This window comes from Bos mutus, chromosome 8, assembly GCF_027580195.1.
Source record: "Bos mutus isolate GX-2022 chromosome 8, NWIPB_WYAK_1.1, whole genome shotgun sequence".
Classification (NCBI taxonomy): domain Eukaryota; kingdom Metazoa; phylum Chordata; class Mammalia; order Artiodactyla; family Bovidae; genus Bos; species Bos mutus.
Window position 1 is genome coordinate 46,168,700 of NC_091624.1, and position 23,014 is coordinate 46,191,713.

Sequence of the window (23,014 nt, forward strand, 5' to 3'; positions counted from 1 at the left end):
CCTCCCTCCTGGCCCTTTCCTGTACCATTCACCAGACCTGAGGATCGCTTCATTGTTCAGGGTGAGGAGGAGGACTGTGAGAAGAGCTCACAGGGCTTGGGGTGGGCTGTGAGTCAGGGTGCCAAGTTTGGGGCTTGCTACGTACATATAGTCAAAGCTACGGTTTTTCCAGTGTGTGGTTTTTCATGTATGGATGTGGTAGTTGGACCATAAAGAAGGCTGAGAGCTGAAGAATTGATGCTTTTGAATTGTGGTGCTGGAGAAGATTCTTGAGAATCTCTTGGGCAGCAGGGAGATCAAACCAGTCAATCCTAAAGGAAATCAACCCTGAATGTTCATGGGACTGATACTAAAGCTGAAGCTCCAATACTTTGGCCAACTGATGCAAAGAACTGACTCATTGGAAAAGACTCTGATGGTGGGAAAGATTGAGGGCAAGAGGAGAAGAGGGCAACAGAGGATGAGGTGCTTGCATGACATCACCGACTCAATGAACACGAGTTTGAGCAAACTCCAGGAGATGGTGAAGGACAGGGAAGCCTGGTGTGCTGCAGTCCATGGGGTCGCAAAGAGTTGGACAGGACTGAGCGACCAAACAACAGGTTAGCTGTGGCAGATGGAATGTCCTAGAGAACAACGGGCTTACAAACCCAGGGATGAGGAGACAAGTCTGAGCTGGAGGCTGAGATTGGGAGTCCCCACCTATCCCAGATGAAGCTTCGAGTTTACTGGGGAGGCAGAGGAGTGGGAAGAGGGAACAGAGGAAGAACCAAGAAGAGGAGCCCCATCTTTAATGTAAATCCCTTTTTTGGGTTTCTGCCCACTGCCAAAGGCCCACAGACTGGGTGCCTTGTTTTCCATCGACTATCTCCTGCCCTGGCCAAACCTGGCTCTTGCATAGGAATCCCCGGGGAATCTCCTCAGGGCTCCCCCAGCCCACAGGACGCCCTCCCTTTGTCTTCAGTGTGAGCCTCCGAGCGAGGCAAGGAATGTCCTGCGCCATAGACATCCTTAGCTGCGTCGGGTTCAGGCTCCTGATCGCATTGCTAAACCCGGCCCTGCACTGTAGGGAAGGACCTTAAAGATAACTGAATCCAAAGCCTTTAATTTACAAAAGAAGAAGGGATTCTCAGAGGAGAGAGACGATCTGCCGGAAGAAAGGGGGCTGTGCATAGTCACCTCCAGAAACTGCTTTGCCCATCAGGAAAACCCCAGGAGAGGCAGATGAATGTTTCTGAACTCTTTCAATCACCAGTTTTCATTGAGCATCTATTAGGTACCAGGCAGCGCTAGGCTCTGCAGTCGCGGAGGGAATTGGCGCGGACTCTACTGGAGATGGATAAAGACACCGAAGGGTTAAATTCCAGGAGTTCTGCGTGGGGGCGGGGGCGGGGGCGGGGGCGGGAGAGGGGAGTGTAGAGGAATCTCCCAGAGGAAAAGCCCGCTCCCTAGTTTCTCAGGCTCCGGAAACCTGGGCGAGAATAGTCTAGGAAGGGCTGCCCCGTTGGCGCGCAGCCTCCACCGCACAGCCCCTCTGGCCCCGGGAGCGGTCGCTCTCGAATTACAACAAAAGGGGCTGGAGGCCGGGCCTGCTGCGGTGGCCGCCTTCAGGGAAGGGGGTGGGTCCGGGGAGGGATTTGCCGTCCGACGCTGGTTAAAAGTACCGGGAAAAGGGTTCAGGAGCCACTCCAGCCCACGGCTTCCTAAACTTGGGAGTTCGCTTTCTTCAACCACCGGAGAAGTCGCCGGCTCGCCCCCATCTGCCCGGGAAAGGGGCTCCGCGGCGACGGGCGCAGAGAGGAGCCACCAGTGGAGAGCCTGGCCCAGCCAAGCAGTGCGCACCACTTCTGCCAAGTAAGCGCGCTGCCTGAGCCTCCTCCTCCCCAGGGCGGTTCGCGGGAAAGCGGAGGTCTGGGTGGGGTCTTCAGGATCCGCTCCCCACGGGCCGCCTCTCAGCAGTGCGTGGGGCTCCCGGGACCTACGAGGGGGGCACACAGAGAGAAAGCTTGTTGCTCGGAGATGTGAAGACTTGCAGGCTAACGGGACCCACCCAGTCCCACCTCGCCTGAACCCGGTTAGCCCTAGCTGGCCGCTAGGTCGGTAGCTCGCCAGGGGCGCCTGCAACCAGGCAGGACAGAGCCGGTCGAGACCCGGTGCGGGCTAGGTGCCTAGGAGGGCGCAGCGTAGGGCCACGGACACTGAGGGCTGCGCTGGTGCCTGGAATTCTGGCTTTTGAGGATGTGGAGCGCGTGGGGGACTGGGGGCGCACTGGGGCGTCTCCTGAGCTGTGGCTTTGGGTATGTGGAGCACACTGGGTTGGGATGGGGGTGTGCGAAGGTCGGGGGCTAGGGCGCAGCCTGAGAGCTGGAATTGGTTTTCTCTTCAGCCTGCCAGAAAGGCTAGCCTGAGCGCTGGAGTGCGCGCTGAGTCCTTTGGGCAGAGAGGTCCTCTCCGCGCCCCAGGTAGCCATTCCTGGCGTGTCTGGGTACCGGGAAACCCCTCCCGCCGTTATCACATGGAGGCTCTGGAGCAGAAAAGCGCCAGCACAGACGAATCCATGGATGGTACACACAGGATCGCCTTGGGGCTAATTCTGGTTTTATGCCCGCAACTTTTACGCAGGCGCTTTGAACACCTTCCTTCCCTCTACTCCCCCACCCCCGCCCCCGCCCTCTCCCGACCCGACCCTCCAACCCCTCATCTGGAGCGCTCAGGAGTAGCTGCCTCCAAGAGCAGTCGCTGTAAATCAGCGCTGGGATAGAAATGATTGGAAAAAACGGAGGAATTCCTTCCTCCTAGCTATCTCTCACCCGCCCCAGGAAAGACCACCGAAACACAGCTGGAGTGGGGTGAGGAGAGGCGGCGGAACACCAACAGAGAGGGGACTGAACTTCTCCAGGCTAGGAAGCCTCAAGTCCCGATGAGAAGAGAGATAAGAATGAGAGTCAGACCAGAACTGAAAGAGACACGTGTACCCCAATGTTCATTGCAGCACTGTTTATAATAGCCAGGACATAGAAGCAACCTAGATGTCCATCAGCAGAGGAATGGATAAGAAAGCTGTGATACATATACACAATGGAGTATTCTCAGCCATTAAAAAGAATACATTTGAATCAGTTCTAATGAGGTGGATGAAACTGGAGCCTATTATACAGAGTGAAGTAAGCCAGAAAGAAAAACACCGATACATATATATGGAATTTATAAAGAGGGTAACGATAACCCTGTATGCGAGACAGCAAAAGAGACACAGATGTATAGAACAGTCTTTTGGACTCTGTGGGAGAGGGAGAGGGTGGAATGATTTGGGAGAATGGCATTGAAACATATAATATCATATATAAAACGAATCATATATGAATTCGAATGCATTGAATCGCCAGGTTTGATGCATAATACAGGATGCTTGGGGCTGATGCACTGGGGTGACCCAGAGGGAAGGAGGTGGGAGGGAGATTCAGGATGGGGAACACGTGTATACCCGTGGCGGATTCATGTTGATGTATGGCAAAACCAATACAATATTATAAAGTAATTAGCCTCCAAGTAGAATAAATAAATTTATATTTTAAAAAATAAAAAAAAGAATGAGAGTCAGAAACACACCCCAGGTTAATTTGGTCCACTGAAATCTTGGAACTGCGGAGATCTTCATATCGGTCCAGTGGATTCTTTTCTGTGCAAGAGAAAAGTGCTGAAGCTCAAGGTTACACACTGGGTTAGTGGGTGTGGAGACTTGAATCCAAAACCCCCACTCCAGGCGCCTCACATACCTCCCGGCTAGCCAGTCTGTCCCGGACCCTAAAAGACCGTTTGTCACCCTTGGTGGGATACCTTGGTTATTTATGGTGCATTATGTACTTAATGGTCAGGGCTGGGGCTTAGGACGGAGACGAAATGCTCACTTTCCTGGTCAGTTTCCAGAGGAACTATGGACTCCCTGGACTCTTCCTTAGCTAAGTTGTTCCTTTCCCTCTGTCTTTTGTTCTGTTCCCTTTTCTGGTGCCTAGAATCCGTCTCTGGACTAGCCATCAAATCCATAGTAAACTGGGCTTCCCCAGTGGCTCAGCGGTAAAGAGTTTTCCTGCAGTGCAGGAGTGGCAGGAGAAGTGAGTTTGATCCCTCGGCTGGGAAGATCCCCTGGAGGAGGGCATGGCAGCCCACTCCAGTACTCTTGCCTGGTGAATCCCATGGTGCACGTGTGCACATGCGCACCAGCATTTTTCTGTCTCTGATTTTTGTATTAAAAAAGTGATTTGGTCCAAGGCCGTTTAGTCGTTAAGTGGCAGAGTTGAATAGGAAACTTAGGTCTGAAGAGGAAGCATCCCCTTGACACTACAGTCAGCTGACATTTTGGTGCATGGCAGATGGGAAATTCTGCAGAGATGTTTTCATATGTCCTCTTTACTGCTGGCCTCTTCACCTGGCCTCTTCTGGCCTTTTCCTAAGGTTTGCTCTCTGACAGCTGTGTGACCAGTGTACAAGGGCCTTGTACATGAGACAGATTTTCTGTGCTTTGGGAGGTGACCATTAGTGAAGCTGTCTAGTATCCTAGAACATTCTACACTGTTTATTTAAAAATCATGTTTTTATTCTGAAAAATTCCAAATATAGACAATAATAGGGAAAAGGCCCCCATATACTTCTCACTCAGCTTCGACAGTTATCCACATTTTGCCATACTTACTTGTCTATCCCTTTCCAATTTCTATTTCACAGAAGTATTTTTTAAGCATTTATTTTTATTTATTTGGCTGCGCCAGGTCTTAGTTGCAACGTAGAAGCTCTTAATTGGGGTTTCTCAAGTGGCCCTAGTGGTAAAGAACCTGCCTGCCAGTGCAGGCGATGTAAAACACATGGGTCAGTTCCCTTGTGGAGGTCATAGCAATCCACTCCAGTATTCTTGCCTGGAGAATCCCATGGACAGAGGAGCCTGGCGGGCTACAGTCCATGGGGTCACAAATAGACATGACTGAAGCAACTTAACAGGCACTCCGGAACGCATAATTGAGGCATGTAGGATCTAATTCCCTGACCAGGGACCGAACCCAGGCCCCCTACTTTGGGAGCATGGAGTCTTAGCCACTGGACCACGAGGGAAGTCCATAGTGGAAGTATTTTAAAGCAAATCTCAGACATAAAATCCTTTCATCCCTATGTATTTCAGTGTGACCTCTAAAAATATTAAATAACCAAGATAAGTAAGAATAATTCTTTGGTATCATCTAATACCCAGTCCATGTTCAATTTTTCCACAAATTTCCACCCAAATGTCTTTTTAAAGTTAATCTATGTTCTGTTGATTTCTATGATTTATGTTCAAAGTGTATATTATTCCTTTCAAACCACTTTTCTACCCCCTGTGTTATTTGATTCACACAACTTCCCACTAAAGAGCGAGGTGGGTTTTGTTGAATTCATTTTACAGTTGAGTGAGGTTGTCAACAGATAAACTGTCCCGATGGCACAGTTGGTAACTGGCAGAGCCAAAACCTGACCCAGCGTCCTCCTTCCTGGGCAGCGGTGGTTCTGTTTCTCTGTGCTCCTCATGGAATATCAGCTGTTCTCTGACTCATTTATTCTGGCTCTTGCTTCATCCTGGGCTTATCACTTCCTATTCACCTGGTATCAGAAATCCCAGTGTAAATATTTAGTAATTGGCCATTTGGTGCTGGAGTTTAATCAATGGCAAGATCAGGAAGCCTGGGCTTCTTTTCCAGCTTATGGGAAAGCAACTCACCTCTGGAGAACTCAGGGTGGCCCCCTCTGAATTAAGAGCCATCATCCTTCCCCTTCTCAGGCTCCTAGTTCTGAAAGTAGGATGAGTGAAATGACTGGAGCCGCAATTCCTGGAAGAGATAAACAGCCCACGAAGAAATTTCATTGAGAACAATTACCTCTCACTGATCATTGCCCAAGTATTTTGGCTGCTGGCATCTTTAGCTGGAGATGGCTAAATTCCATGGCAACAAAGAGGCTCCCCTCTGAAGTCCTTCATTTATGGACAACTTTGTTTATTCTGCCATTGTCTGATGAGGCTAGAGGACACCAGAACTTTCTGCTTTTAGCATTTTCACTACTTGTGTTTATTTGCTTTGGAAAGGGGTAACAACAAAGTCATGTTTACATCTTATTAATGAGATTCATGAGTTGTAATTCTCCCTCCTTGACTGGCCGTGTGGGAAAATGGAATCTCTTATTTCTTGATGCCTAGATTTTCTGCTGTCATATTCTTTGCCCTGAAATAGACATCGAATGAATAGACCTTCCACAAAACAGCCCATTAGGGACTGAGAAACTGGTTGCTCCAGTCCCGTTATTCAACATAGGAACTCCAAAGGGACAGAGCATTACCTTTTAACCATGCTGTCTTCTGGCAGCTATGATTTCTCTTCCCTGTCAGCTAACAGACTGTCTCTGTAGGGACAGTAAAATTTCTAGGTGATTCCTTGTCAGCAGCTGCTGTAGCTTTCTTCCTTTAACAGTTTTGGGAGCTTTAGGAGGTACAGGTTTCCTCTCCTGGGGCTGCTTGAGTTTAGAAGGACAGCTTGCAATGACTATCATTCATCTCCCTCTGGAGAAGGGCATTATGATCAGTCTGCCTAGGAGTGTCACCAAGACCCATCTGGACCCCGGGGGTCCGGGGGCCTTGGATGAAGTAGCTGCAGCCTGCCTGCTCCAGACCCAGGGAGCCAGCAGGACTAACAGTCATGAGCCAGCAAAGGGAGAGCCAAGTGGATACCCAGAGTCACAGATCCGCAGCAATGTGCTACTTATCTTCTAAGTCTCTGCCCTCTCTCGGTTGAAGTGAGTCTTCAGGTCTCCTCATCCTAGTCACTTCAGCTGTCCTTTTGCAGGAGATGCGTGTGATGGGCAGGGAGCACCGTCCGGCCAGGCGTGCTGGCCAGTCTTCCCCTGCCACCTGTATCAGAGACATCTTTAGGCATCAGAGCCAGCCTTTCAGAACAGGTTCTTGTTCCAGGGTGCTAAAGCATGATGGTGACAGTTTGGATACGATGTCTGTCTGAGATGAATGGATAAAGAAGAAGTGGTACATATACACAATGGAATATTACATACTCATAAAAAGGAATGAAAATTTCCTTTAAAAAGGAACTTTTTACCCATAAAAAGTCTGTTAGTCCTAGTGAGCTGAATGAACCTAGAACCTGTGACGTAGAGTGAAGTAAGGCAGGAAACACACCTGTGAATACCCCTCTATTATACATGAGAGCTTCCCAAGTGGTGCTAGTGATAAAGCGCCTGCTTGTCAATGCTGGAGATCTAAGAGACACAGATTCCATCCCTGGGTTAGGAAGATCCCCTGGAGAAGGTAATGGCAATGCATTCCAGGATTCTGACCTGGAGTATCCCATGGACAGAGGAGCCTGGTGGGCTAGAGTCCATAGGGTTGCAAAGAGTTGGACATGACTAAAGCAACTTGGCACTTTGTATATTAATACATTAACATACCAGAGGTTCCTTGCAGAGGACCCAGACTCCAGCTGTAGTCACCACATAGATTTATGTGAGAAAAATAATATGAATGAAGTCTGTTTAACAAAAAAAAGTCTGTCCAGAGTATTAAAAACTCTTTATCGCTTTTCTTGACAAAAACAATATACCCAGATAAGTGTGTATAGCAAATAAGGGTATAGAATGAGAATGAACTCAGCAGAGGTGAGGATGTAATTAGGATCACAGTTAATAAGTTCTCCTTGCCCAAGGCTTTTTGATCCGTTCACTTGAAATACCTTTAATATTATATTATAATGGCTTCCCTGGTGACTCAGTCAATAAAGAATATGCCGGCAATGCAGGAGACCTGGGTTTGATCCCCAGGTTGGGAAAATCCTCTGATGAAGGAAATGGCAACCCACTCAAGTATTCTTGCCTGGGAAATGCCATGGACAGAGGAACCTGGTGGGCTCTGGAGTAGAACTGAAGTCCATGGGGTGGAAAAGAGTCGGACATGACTTAGCAACTAAACCACCATTACGTTATAATATAATACATGAGTGATGATACATTTTCTGTTTAGTTTTTTCCTGTTGAAATCTATCAGACAAGCAGACGCAGCTGGCCTGGGGCTGTCCCGAGTCAGTGGTTCCCAGATGTCTTCCTTGATGCATTGCCAACACAATGCTGAGAGCATCTTCTGAGAAAATACTGCTGCTTTCCTATAAAGCTTGTGCTTTATGAGACGGAGAGGGCAATGGCACCCCACTCCAGTACTCTTGCCTGGAGAATCCCATGTACAGAGGAGCCTGGTAGGCTGCAGTCCATGGGGTCGCTAAAAGTCAGACATGACTGAGCAACTTCACTTTCACTTTCCTCCATTGGAGAAGGAAATGGCAACCCACTCCAGTGTTCTTGCCTGGAGAATCCCAGGGATGGGGGAGCCTGGTGGGCTGCCGTCTACGGGGTCGCACAGAGTCAGACACGACTGAAGCGACTTAGTAGCAGTAGCAGCTTTATGAGAAGATAACTTCTGTTGATGACTTGCAAACAGCTCACTTTTGCTCAGACAGTTTCTTTATACTGTCTTCTTGAACTTGGATCCATGAACTTCCCCCATCCCCAGCCCTGTCCCCAGACATGCATGTCCTGGGATAAACATAGCACAGCTTTCCAGATGCTTGCATGACTCATGACCTAGTGAGAAAGATGTTTCTCTAAATATAAAGCTCTTCTGAAACAAACACGAATATAAATTTGAGTAAAGTACCTTTTAAAAGTACCTCTTCTAGAAGAATAGCGAATGTAAGTGAAGTGGCGCCAAGCCTAAGTATACAAATGGATGAGCGTTCGTTTTCATTTTTATTCTGGTAAAATATACATAACATAAAACTCACCATTGTAACCATTTTCAAGTGTACCGTTCAGTGGTATTGCATACATTCACATTGTTGTACAACCATCACCACCATCTGTTCCAGAATTTTTTTCATCTTCCAAAAATGAAAGTCTGTATGCATTAAATACCGACTCCCCCGTCTCTCATCACCCTGGCAAGCACCATCCTACTTTCTGTCTCTATGATTTTAATTACTCTTTGTTGTTGTTTGCTAAGTCGTGTCCAACTCTTTGCGACTTCATGGACTGCAGCATGCCAGGCTCCTCTGTCCTTTACTGTCTCTTGGAGTTTGTGCAAACTCATGTCCATTGGATTAATTAATTAATTACTCTAAATACCTCATATAAATGGAATCATACACTAGCTGTCTTTTTTGTGACTTTCTTATTTCACTTAACACACCTGTGGTCCCCAACGTTTTTGGCACAAGGAACCAGTTTCATAGAAGAGCATTTTTTCCATGGTCCAGTGGAGGGGAGGGATGCTTTGGGGATGACTCAAGCACATTACACTAAGCACATTACATCTACTGGGCAACTTATTTCATTATTATTACCTTGTGATACATAATGAAATACTTATACAACTCATCATAATGTGGAGTCAATGGGAGCCCTGAGCTAGTTTTCCTGCAACCGGCTGGTCCTATCTGGGCGTGATGGGAGACGGTGGCAACCACTCCCCAGCAGCGTTTGTGTCACCACTTCAGCTCCGCCTCAGATCCTCAGACATTAGATTCTCATAAGGAGCATTTAGCCTAGATCCCTCGCATGCTCAGTTCACAGTAGGATGCAGGCTTCTATGAGAATCTAATGGCATCACTGATCTGACAGGAGGCGGAGCTCAAGTGGTAAAGTGAGCAATGGGGAGTGACTGTAAATACAGATGAAGCTTTGCTTGCTCCTCCACTACCCATCTCCTGCTCTGTGGCCGGGAGAGCAGGGGTGAGGGGGTTGGGATGGTGGACCCCTTACTTAACATATTGTCTTCAACTTTTGTCTGTGTTGTAACATGTGCCTGAATTTCCTTCCTTGTTAAGACTGAATGAAATTCCATTGTGTGTATATGCTCCATTGGGTTTATCCGTTCACTTGTCCACTTGGGTGGCTTCCACTTTTGGTTATTGGGAATGTGCTGCTATAGGGGTTTCCCAGGTGTGCTAGTGGTAAAGAACCCGCCTGCCAATGGAGGAGATGTAAGAGATGTGGGTTCGATCCCTGGGTCAGGAAGATCCCCTGGAGGAAGGCATGGCAACCCACTCCAGTATTCTTGCCTGAAGAATCCTATGGACAGAGAAGCCTGGTAGGCTACAGTCCATGGAGACGCCAAAAGTTGGACCCAACTGAAGCGATATGTGCATGCATGCTAATAGATACATGCTGCTATGAATGTAGGTGTACAAATACCTGTCCTGGATGAATTTTACAAGATGAACATACCCTTGTAATGACCACCTAGATGAAGAATAGGACATTACCCAGAGTGTATGGATTTAAAGATAAAGTAGGAGAAATCAATACATTTCATGTCTGTGTGTGGCTGCTTCCACTGCACCTCATTTTGTCCACCATGAGACTGTTAAGAAGAGATGTTTGAAAACACAGTTTATAATCTGAGAGGCAGCAAGATTAGTTGTGAGATTTAAGCAACTTCCTTCCTTTAAATGTCAGCAGAAGATGATACAACATATTTTGGGTTTGCAATTACAGCTGTATTAGATCATCACCAGTAAACATCATTCTTCCAGGCTCTCCCTGGGCCAAGCGGGTTTGCATTCACCTGGAAAACTCCTGGGGCTTCTCTGGTGGCTCAGACAGTAAAGAGTCTGCCTATAATGCAAGAGACCTGGGTTCGATCCCTGGGGTGGGAAGATCCCTTAAAGAAGGGAATGGCAACACACTCCAGTATTCTTTTGGGGCTTCTCTGGTGGCTCACACAGTTAAGAATCTGCCGGCAATGTGGCAGTGTGCTGTGGTTAGCCGCTCAGTCCGACTCTTGGCGACCCCATGGGACTGTAGCCCACCAGGCTCCTCTGTCCATGGGATTCTCCAGGCAAGAATACTGGAGTGGGTTGCCAGTTCCTTCTCCAGCAATGTGGCAGACCCAGTTTCAATTCCTGGGTCGGGATGATCCCCTGGATCATCATAAATCAAATGATTTATGAGTGCCAGCCCAGTTGCCAGAGACTCTGCCAGTCTCTGTAAGAGACAAATATGAGTAAGACATGATATTTGACATGTGCATTTAAAAATAAGTCATCAGTCAAGAATGATATTCTGAAGCCTGGCAGCTGACTCCCTGGTGCCCATCTGGTGCCAACAGCAGCCTCAGAGCAGAGCCAGAGAATGTGTGGGGTTTGGGCTTGTTGCATCTCACAAAGAGGGTAAGATTACCTGTCAGGTGATCTGGAATTGCTCTAGCATGCCCGTAACCAAATTGTAAGAGTAATTAAAAAAGGCAAACTTTTGAGCTGCCTTGAATTCCGACGCACTGTCTGAGAGCACTCTGCTAACCTTGAGGTTTAGGGACCATTTTAATGATTTAAAAAGAAAAAACAAAAATTTGGACATTAGTAAACCCCATGAGGTCTCTAATCCTTTCCAGTGGCACTGTTAATATTCTCAAATTGATGTTCTCCAGGCTCTCAAAGCTACACCCACCTCCCCACCCTACTATCAATCCCCTATATAATCTGTTACCCCATCATCATAATGTTGCATCATGATGGTACCCTGTGCGTGCATACTAAGTCACTTCAGTTGTGTCTGACTCTGCGACCCTATGGACCGTAGCCCGCCAGGCTCCTCTGTCCATGGGATTCTCTTGGCAAGAATGTTGGAGTGGGTTGCCATGCTCTCCTCTAGGGGACTTTCCCCATCCAGGGATCGAACCCTTATCTCTTAGGTCTCCTGCATTGGCAGGGGGGGCTCTTTACCACTAGCTCTACCTGGGAAGCCCCTAGCTTATTCTTTGCCTGGAGAGTTGCTAGTTTCCCAACTGGCCTCCTTTACCTTGCTCTTAACCCATGGCAAGTCATTCTTTATGTAGGAGGCACAGTGATCTTTCTAGAGCAGAGGTGGGTAAACTTTTTCGCTAAGAGTCAGATACCAAATACTTCAGACTTAACGGGGCCATTCGATCTTTGTCGCAACTGGTCAACTTGGCTGTTTTCATGGGAAAGCAGCCATAAACAACAAGAAATGAGAGCATGGCTGTGTTCCAAGACTTTTATTTCCAAAAACGTCACAGATTTGGCCCACATGCTGTTGTTTGCTGACTCTGCTTTTAATCACAGATCTACCCTCCCTCACCCTCCTGCTTACATTTTGTTGGCTTCTGATCCCCAAAAGGAAAACTCAACTTGTTGGTATGACATTCAAGTTTCCTCATGGTCCTCTGCTTGCTTCTCCAAGCTCACCTCTTCTACACCCCCTTACCCTACCCGCTATCCCAACCCTTCCACTTTTCATCTTGCAATTCTGAACCCCACACGGCTCTCAGTACCTCCTGTGTTATTTCATACCTGCCTGGAATGATCTCCCTTCCCCACCATCAACCTGTCAAACTCCCTCTTCCCTTCAAAACCTGCCTGGATGTCAACTGTCGAAATCTTTGCCCGTTCCTCATCTCCAACTGTAATCAGTGTCTTTTCAGTTCTATTTCTGTGCTTGCTTCTCTAAATATACTGTGAACTCCTTGAAAGCAGAACCCACATCAAGATTCATCTTTGAATCTCAGTGTCTAATACAATGCCTGCCAGGTAACAGATAATTAGTAAATAGATATTACTAAACTGAAATGTCAGTGGCAACCCATTCCAGTACTCCTGCCTGGAAAATCCCATGGACGGAGGAGCCTGGTGGGCTGCAGTCCATGGGGTCGCTAGAGTCGGACACGACTGAGCGACTTCACTTTCACTTTTCACTTTCATGCATTGGAGAAGGAAATGGCAACCCACTCCAGTGTTCTTGCCTGGAGAATCCCAGGGACAGGGAAGCCTGGTGGGCTGCCGTCTATGGGGTCGCACAGAGTCAGACACGACTGAAGTGACTTGGCAGCAAACTGAAATGTCAGTTAAGTAGATTCTTTTTTTAAAAAGTTTAATTGAGATGCAATTCACATGCTATAAAGTTCACCCATTTAAAGTGTTCAAGTCAATGGAGTTTGGCATATTCACAGATACATGCAACCATCACAAAGAGAAAACTGTATGTCTTAGCCATCTCCTCTTCCTCCCATCCCCTTACACTCACCCCTGAATAGGCACTAATCTATTTTCTGTCTCTCTATTACCAATTCTGGATATTTCATATAAAGGATTCATTCTTGCCTGGAGAATCCCATGGACAGAGGAGCCTGGTGGGCTGCAGTCCATGCGGTCACAAAGAGTCGGACACGACTGAGCGACTTCACATGCCATGCCACATAATATATGGTATTGTCTAGCTTCTTTTAGTTCATACAATGTTTTGAAGTTTCATTCATGTAATGGCATGTATCCACATTTTATTCCTTTTTCTGACCCAATAATAATATTCCACTGTGAGGATACACCCCTATTTTATTTATTCATTCACTGTTGATGGACATTTGGGTTGTTTCTACCTTTTGGTGATAATGAACAGCACTGTTTTAAATATTTGTGTGCAAATTTCTGTGTTAACATCTGTTTTCAATCCTCTTGGGTATATAAGTAGGAGTGGAATTGCTGGGTCATATGGTAATACTTGGTTAAACTTTCTGAGGAATTGTCGATCTATTTTCCATAGTGGCTGCACCATTTTATATCTGTACAGCAATGAGGCTGCCGGTTTCTCCACCTCTTCACCAACGCCTACTTTTCTCCACTTAAAAAAAATTATAGCCATCCTAGTGGGTGTGAAGTGGTACTTCACTGTGGTTTTCGTTTGCATTTCCCTAATGACTAATGATATTGAGCATCTTTCCATGTGCTTTTCAGTTATTTGTATGTCTCTTCAGGGAAATGCCTAGTCAAGTCCTGGGTCCATTTTTAAATCAGATAGCTTGTCTTTTTGTTATTGAATTTTAGGAGTTTTTATATATCCTGGATACTAGATCTTTCTCAGATATATGGTTTACAAATATTTTGTCCTATTTGTGGATTGTCTTTTCAGTTTGTTGATATTTCTTTTTCTCAATTCACATCACATTTACTCAGTATTTATTCTATGCTGGACACAGAGGACCTGGGGATGTATCTACCCTCCAAGGGGTTCACAGTATTAGGAGGGAAACAGATATGTAAACAGTACAATAAATAATCAATTAGTACACCCTTTTTTCTGGCCTTCCCCGGTGTCACTAGTGGTAAAGAACCTGCCTGCCAATGCAGGGGACATAAAAGATGCGGGTTTGATCCCTGGCTTGGGAAGATCCCCTGGAGGAGGGCACAGCAAACCAATACAGTATTCTTGTCTGGAGAATCCCATGGACAGAGGAGACTAGAGGGCTATGGTCCATAGGGTTGCAAAGAGATGTGACTCAGCACACACGCACACCCTTTTTTCTACCCCCATTGCTGCTGCTCTGGTTCATGAAGCATCACGATAGTGTCTTTTTAAAAAAATATTCATTGATTTATTTATGGCTGCACTGGGTCTTTGTTGTGGCATACAGACTCCTCTGTGCTGCGTGTAGGTTTCTTCTAGTTGCGTCGAGTGTGGCTACTCTAGTTGTAGCGCACAGGCTTCTCATTGCAGCGGCTTCTCTTGTTGCAGAGCACAGGGTGCATGGGCTTCAGTAGTTGTGGCACAGGGGCTTAGTTGCCCCACAGCCTATGGGATCTCAGTTCCCAGACCAGGGACTGGCAGGTAAATTCTTAACTGGACCACCAGGAAAGTCCCCTTGATAGTGTCTTTTGATGCACCGACATTAGAAATTGATCAGTTCTAAAAGTAGCTGAGAAAGTCAGCCTTCCTCAGTAAGAGTAAGAACTTGTGGCTCTCTGTGTAAATACACTGTGGATGTCAGTTTCTTGACACAGTGCCAGCTGGCGCTGTGAGCTGAGCCTGGCTGGTTTTGGTGAGGTGGCAGTTGGTACCTGCTGCTATTACTCTCTGGACTTCTGGAAGGGAGCCAGGGTTTCTATGGACAGGAGGATCCCAGATCATGGGCTCTTAACAAACTTGAGGACAGCACTCCTGCGCCCTCCGCTGAGCCACCAGACATTTCTAGACAGGCCACCAGACATTTCTGTGTGGCCCTGGCCTCTACACCAGCTGTTCCTTCCTTCCCTGGGCCCTGGGGTCTACTTCTCATCTAAGGGACTCAGGCGTGATGAAGTGACTGTTGGATCAGGTTGCATTGCTTGGAAGGAAGCTTGACCTGGAAGCTTCTGGAGACACAGAAGGTGTCTAAAGCCACAGCTGAGCCCTGCTGTGACTGTCACTCCCTGAAGCATGCGTGTGTGAGGCATGCGTGTGAAGCTCCTTAGCTTCACTTGTATCTGACTCTGTGCGACCCCATGGACTGTAGCCCGCCAGGCTCCTCTGTACATGGGCTTCTCCAGGCAAGAATACTGGAGTGGGTGGCCATGTCCTCCTCCAGGACATCTTCCCGACCCAGGGAGCAAACCTGCATCTCTTATGTCTCCTGCATTGGCAGGCGGGTTCCTTACCACTAGCACCATCTGGGAAGCCCCCCGAGGCATGGGCTAAATAGAGAGGGCTTGAGGAGTATGTCACTTAAAACCTGAGCTCCTTGGCTGTTTTTAAAAAATTATTTGTTTTTGACTGCACTGAGTCTTCGTTGCTGTGTGAGGGCCTTCTCTAGTTGTGGCAAGTGGGGGCTACTCTAGTTTTGGTGTGCGGGCTTCCCCGTGTGGTGGCTTCTCTTGTTGCAGAGCACAGCTCTAGGGCGCTAGGGTTCAGCAGTTGTGGCTCATGGCCTTACTTGCTCTGCAGCATGTGGAATCTTCCCGGAGCAGGGATCGAACTCAAATCCCCTGCATTAGCAGGTAGATTCTTAACCACCGGACCACCAGAGAAGTCCCTCCTTAGCCATTTTGAGAGTCCATCTCTTAGAAAAACTAGTCTGAGGACTTCTTTCCTGGTGGTCCAGTGGTTACAACTCTGTGCTTCCTCTGCTGGGGGCCTGAGTTCCATCCTTGGTTGGGGAACTAAAATCCCACAAGCTGTTCGGTGTGGCCAAAAAAAAAAAAAAAGGATTTAAAGAAAAGCTGGTGTGTACACTCCCTCCATGCCAGGACTCCCCCTACTCACCTACGCGTCCACCCCAGTGGGCTCCTCTTACCCCCAGCTGTCCGAGCCCCTCTCTACCATAGTGTCTGCCCAGACCAGTTCTCCAGAGATTTGCATGCAGTCGCCCCATCCCCCACTACACTTCCTCCCCTGGAAAAAAGACTTATTTGCAGTGATTGGATTACTTGCCAAATTTGCACCCTATCCTGGCCTGACATCTGTTCTCCTCTCTTCCCTACCTTTTATGGATCTTAATACCTCCTTCAAAGTGGCACGGAAATTCAGACCACTTTGGCTACTTGACTGTTAGCTCTGAGAAAGGATGTCTGAGAGTGTGTCTGTGTTGGAAGTCGGGGGGAGGTGGGGAGATGGTTAAAACCTGTTATCCAAGTGCTGTGTTAAGAGTGTTCAGAGGGTGGGAATTCCCTGGTCTGGGTTCAATCCCTGGTTGGGGAACTAACAGCCTGCAAGCCCAAGCCTCATGGTATGACCAAAAACAGAAATAGAAGAAAGAGTGGTCGATGGGTGAAGTGACAGACCTCCTAGAATTTTTCCAGGTTGTTGCTGATTTTGTAACTGTAATAGTGACCACTCATTTAGCACTGGCTCTGAGCCAGTCACTGACTGTCCTGGGCACTTGACACTTCTTATGGAACCCACTAAAACCCTGAGACCCTTCTGTATTCGCAGAAGCCAGATGTGAATCTGGGATTACTCTCAGGTGCCAGCGCCGTGCTTTTTGCATCACTGTATGTTATACAGTGGGCTTCCCAGGTGGTGCTAGTGGTAAAGAAGCCACCTGCCGATGCAGGAAACACCAGAAATGTGGGTTCGATCCCTGGGTTGGGAAGATCCCCTGGAGAAGGAAATGGCAACCCACTCCAGTATTCTTGCCTGAAGAATCCTGGGGATGGAGGAGCCTGGTGGGCTGCCGTCTATGGGGTTGCACAGGGTCGGACATGACTGAAGTGACGTAGCAGCAGCAGCAGCAGCAGCAGCAGCAGTCAAATCATATCTCCATTTTTTTAGGGGCTGATGGGGGGTGGCCAACTTGAACTTGATGATCATCCCCACCTCACCCCGCTTCCTCTGCCTTCAAGCAGCAGCACTGATTTTGGATCTCCTCTGCCCTTGGTAGGGGGAGGGAAACAATGGAAACAGTGACAGACTTTATTTTCTTGGGCTCAAAAACCACTGCAGATGGTGACTGCAGCCATGAAATTAAAAGATGCTTGCTCCTTCTAAGTAAAGCTATGACAGACCTAGACAGCATATTGAAAAGCAGAGACATTACTTTGCCAACAAAGGTCCATCTAGTCAAAGTTATGGTTTTTTCCAGTAGCCATGTATGGATATGAGAGTTGGACCATAGAGAAGGCTGAGTGCCAAAGAATTGATGCTTTTGAACTGTGGTGTTGGAGAAGACTCTTGAGAGTCCCTTGGACTGCAAGGAGACCAAACCAGTCAATATTAAAGGAAATCAGTCCTGAATATTCATTAGAAGGACTGATGCTGAAGCTGAAGACCTGATACTTTGGCCACCTGATGGGAAGAACCAACTCATTAGAAAAGACCCTGATGATTGGACAGATTGAAGGCAGGAGGAGAAGGGGATGACAGAGGATAAGTGTTTGAATGGCACCACCAACTCAATGGACAAGTTTGAGCAAACTCCAGGAGATGGTAAAAGACAGGGAAGTCTGGCATGCAGCAGTCCATGGGGTCGCAAAGAGTCAGACACAACTGAGCGGCTGAACAACAGCAACTGCCCCTTCTTTATGGGCTACAATCTGTGGAAATAAGATGTGTCTCTTAGGGCTTCCCTGGTAGTCCAGTGGTTAAGAATCCGCCTGCCAGTGCAGGGGACATGGGTTCGATCCCTGGTCCAGGAAGATCCCACATACCTCAGGGCAACTAAGCCTGTATGCCAGAACTACTGAACCAGTACTCTAGAGCCTGTGCTCTGCAACAGGAGAAGCCACTGCAAGGAAAAGCCCACTTGTTGCAACTAAAGAAAGCTAGCCATGAAGACCCAGCACAGCCCAAAATAAATAAATTAATTAAAAGATGTATCTCTTACAGACACTATATATTTGGCTTTCCTTTTCTGATTCCATCTGACAGTCTCCAGTGGTTCATTTTGAAGTGTTTGAAATTGTACCTTCATCCCCCCCAGGAAACAGCCTGGTCAGAATGAGATTCCACCCAGGGCCGGAGATGGACTGTGGGGCACCCCGATCGGTCACAACAAATTATGCCGGACAAAGGCCTCTTTCTGAAAGCAGACAGAAATTCAGCTCTGGATGCCTACCTTCTGGCCATTTCACTGGGCCCTGAACATTCCCACCCTGTGGCCAGAAATAGACAGGACGGAGGTGGACTCTTTGGCCAGGGGCCAGATGGACCAGCCCTGGCCAAGCCTGGTGTCAGAGTCTGCATTCTTGTCTGAGGTGGTTCAAAAGGACCCCCTTGTTCCCGCCCGCTTCCCTCATTCTCTGATCACTCTCTGTCCACCCAAGACAGCCCTCCTCCATAGAGGAATGTGTTCCGTGTGGGGCCAGGAGCAGCCAGAGACCACAGCTGGGGTAGCCTCTCCGGTGCGCTCTGGTCCTCATGAAAGAGGACCATTCATCACTTCTGCTGCTAGAGCAGGAATCCCCTGGCGGGTGTCAGGGGGAGGGTCTGATGGAGGAGACAGCCCTCACCCCACCTCTGACCCCAGATCTGAGTGCCGACGTCTGGCAGAGACATCAAGCAGAGAATTATGTCTGGGTGAAAAAAACCAGCTGAGCTCCTTGCTCTGTTGTTCAGAGACACTAAGCAAGTGGCCTTTGCATCAAGGGCCACTGCTCCCGACTGGGGAGCCCCATGCTTGCTGATGCAGTGCTTCCCAATGGGGACAGTGGGCCCATTACTGGGAGCCCCAGAACACAAGATGCAGAGCAAGTGCTGGAAGCAAGGAGTCATTTACCTACCATGGCTCTCAGAGAAGGTGAGGCCAATCACGCAAAGCTGGAGCCCAAGGGAGGCCTGTTGTAGAAGGTTCTGGCCCCAGATGGTCATGTTGGTATGTAGAAGGAGTTAAGAAGATCAGTTTGTTAAGAACAGTCCTTGTTTAGCTAAATGCACTATCCACAAATAGTGTATAATGATGTTTTCTTGTTTGGCCACACTGTGCAGAGTGTGGGATCTTAGTTCCCTGACCAGGGATGGAACCCACGCCCCGTGCAGGGGAACCTCGGAGTCTTAACCACTGGACAGTCAGGGAAATCCCACAAATAGTGTAGAATTTTTATAGTGTGTTTCCCCTCCTTATCTATGCATATCTTTGTTTTGTTGTTTAGTCGCTAAATCTGTGACCCCATGGACTGTAGTCCACCAGGCTCCTCTGTCCATGGGACTCTCTAGTCAAGAATACTGGAGTAGGTTGTCATTTCCTACTCCATGGAATCTTGCTAACCTAGGGATCAAACTCACATCTCCTTCATTGGCAGGTGGATTCTTTACTGCTGTACACCAGGGAAGGCCCACATGTCTTTGTTATAGACTAGGAAATAGTTGGTTATACTGGGTATCTTTTGACACTCGGGTATCAGTGGTAAGAGGCTGAGGTCTGTTGTATTATTTAAGACTGCATTGGGGAAGTCCAAAGCAACTCAACTTTTCAGAAAATACTGTTGCTGCAGCAAGTTCTACAATATAGAATGCCTTTTCTCAGGTAGATGATGATGTCATTCAGACGGGATTGCTTTTAGGGGAAGAGAAACAAATATTTGAGTAGTCCCAAGAAGGAAATGGCAAACCACTCCAGTGTTCTTGCCTAGAGAATCCCAGGGACGGGGGAGCCTGGTGGGCTGCCATCTCTGGGGTCGCACAGAGTCGGACACTACTGAAGCGACTTAGCAGTAGCAGCAGCTAGGAAATCTTGAGACTCAGAGGTTTTTTTTTTTTTTTTGAGTATGCCTTTGATGTTCCTTCCTAAGTGGAAAAATTCAGCTATCAAAAGAACAGCCTAAGAAAAGGACCCTGGAAATTCCAATTTTACATCTCCTTTTCCTCTTGAAGCCCCTTTGGGTCCAAATTAAGTATAGGACTTTCAGATAGTCATCCATTATCAGTACAGTGCCATGCCTGGAATCATAGAAATCAGGGTTTCTAGACTTTCGGTTACCAAAGGAGGGGGATATGGAGGAGTGATGAAGTGGGAGTTTGAGGTCAGCTGATACAAACTATTACATATAGAATGGATAAACAAGAAAGTCCTACTGTATAGCACAGGGAACTATGTTCAATATCTGGGATAAACCATAATGGGAAAGAACATTTAAAAGAATGTATATATAACTGAGTCACTTTTCTGTACAGCAGAAGTTAACACAACATTGTAAATTCACTAAGCTTCAATAAAATATAAACATAAGCATTTCTAGAATGTACTGGAAAGTTCCAGGGGTGATATATGTTTTGGAGCTCCAACAAATGATGTGAATCAATTGAAGGAGCGCTGTTCACAATGAACTGAGAAATCTTAGCAAGATCCAGGCTTAAAACTTTTTTCTCTCCTTCTGACCACATCCTGAGCCTCAATTCCCAGCAAGACCAGGAAGCATTGGTTGACTTCAGGCCTGTTTGACAGTCTTATTTGTAGGCATTGAAGACTCCATGGAGCCCACCATTCCCATGGAATTTGGCACAATTTAGCACCTACATAGTTTACACAGCACATGTGAACACACCTTTTGTTTTGGTACCTAAGCTTTTCTCTAATATTGTGTATTCTTTGGAAAAATGTCTGTCTCTAGTTTTCAAGTATTTTCTTGCAAGAGCTGAATCCAGGAGAAACTATGTAAGCTCATCCTTGAGGGTTCCTAAATATTAATAACACTTGGGGAAATCTGAAGCACAAAATTAAATACAACCACCTACATTATACAGTTTGGTGGTGGTGGTTTAGTCCCCAAGTCGTGTCCGACTTTTTATGACCCTGTGAACTAGCTGGCCGGGCTCCTCTGTCCATGGGATTTCCCAGGCAAGAATACTGGAATAGGTTGCCATTTCCTTCTCTAGGGGATCTTCCCAACCCAGGGATCAAACCCAGGTCTCCGACATTGCAAGTGGTCTCCCACATTGCAGGCAGCCTCTTTCATTGCAGATTAATTCTTTACTGACCAGGGAAAAGCATTTAGCATCAACTAAAACGGTAGTTAGCACTTGAACAACTTGAGTCAACTCTAGCAGGAAGGGATCTTCCCTCGTGGTCCAGTGGCTAAGAATCCACCTTGCGATGCAGGGGACCTGGGATCCAGGTTCAATCCCTGTTTGGAAAACTAAGATCCCACTTGCCTTGAAGCAACTAAACCCACACACTCTGGAGCCTGTGCGCCATAACTAGAGAGTCTGTGCATCACAACAAAGATTCCTGGTGATGCAACGAAGACCTGATGCAGCCAAATAAATGTAAAAAAAAAAAAAAGAAAAGAAATGGCTAAAAAAAAAAATCTATCAGGCAACACCTGTTTGAACCAAAATATTTTACCTGATTTTGGGGGACCGCCTACCATGGGTCAGGAACTTAAGAAACATAATCTTTGTCTTTTGTGAGAGTCCTGAAATGAAGATGTTGCTTGTTTTTTGCTTCAAAAAGTTGCTTTTAAGTACATATGTTTCTGTGGCTTCCCAGGAGGCATAGTGGTAAATAATCCACCTGCCAATACAGGTGATGTAAGAGATGCGGGTTCCATTCCTAGTTCAAGAAGATCCCCTGCAGTAGGAAATGGCAACCCACTCCAGTATTCTTCCCTGGAGAATCCCATGGACAGAAGAGCTTGGTAGGCTACAGTCCATGGGGTTGCATAGAACTGGACACGACTGAGTGACTGATCACACACATGCATATTATTTCCATTTTATAGATGAAATTCTGAGACTTAGGAAATCTGAGGGTGCCTGAGATCTCAGAGCTAACGTGTGATAGAAGAGGGATCTGAACCCAGCCCTGTGTGGCTCTACACCACTGGGCTGTGTGCTTAGTGGCGATAGGAGGTGGTGTTATGCGCAGCCCATTCTCCACAGAGGATGAATGTGCAGGCTGCCTGAAGGCGTGGCTGCATGCAGGGGGTGCTCTAGGCTCTTGCGGAAGGTGAGCTGATTCTGGCTGATGTTTATCAGGAATGTCTGGGATTTAAAGTCCTGGGTCTGTCAAGGAATTCTTTCCCCATCTCTCCCAGACACCCCCTGGGGGCTACAGGACTTCTTGTCTGCAATGCTTAAAGTATCAACTATGTGAACTTGTGTCCTTAAATGGATTGAATTGAATGGAAGAATGTCCTCACCTGCTTAGCCAACAGCCCAGGGAGAGATAACTTACTACTTTCTGATAAGGCACGGTCACAGTCGATTTCTGGCTGGCTCTTATTCATGTTAGTCAAATACTGAGGTCCTTGGGCACCTTGCCTTTTAAAACATTTTTAATTTATTTTTATTTTTGGTTGTCCTGTGTCTTCGTTGCTTTGCGAAGGCTGTGTCTAATTGCAGTGAGTGGGGGCTACTCTTCCTTGTGGTACGCAGGCTTCTCATTGAGGTGGCTTCTCTTGTTGCGGAGCACAGGCTCAGTAGTTATGGCTCGTGGGTTCTGGAGCGCTGGCTCAGTAGTTGTGGTGCTGGGGCTTAGTTGCCCTGCGGCATGTGAAATTTTCCAGGACCGTGTACCCTGCATTGGCAGGTGGATTCTTATCCACTGTACCACCAGGGAATCCCGGGCATCTTGCCCTGACCCCCTGATGATGACCTTCTCCTGAGCCAAACTGTGTGAAGAATTAAGTCCGTCTGCTGCAGTAGTGCCTGGAGTTCACTCAGATGAGGTTTTAACAGAAGACTCTGCAAAGTGGATCTTCCTCTTGTGAAATTTTCCTCTGCATACCTGGAGAGGGTTGGT

The 23,014-nt window shown here is 47.3% G+C and overlaps 1 protein-coding gene across 1 annotated transcript in view; it reads left to right on the forward strand.

Annotated features, from left to right (window-relative positions):
* Positions 1–1,485: 1,485 nt before the first annotated feature.
* LOXL2 (lysyl oxidase like 2) overlaps positions 1,486–23,014 on the forward strand; it is a 112,946-nt gene continuing 91,417 nt past the window's right edge. The window contains exon 1 of the mRNA XM_005909154.2: positions 1,486–1,854. The gene's annotated coding sequence lies outside the window, so the exon portion shown is untranslated. The remainder of the gene's footprint in view (positions 1,855–23,014) is intronic.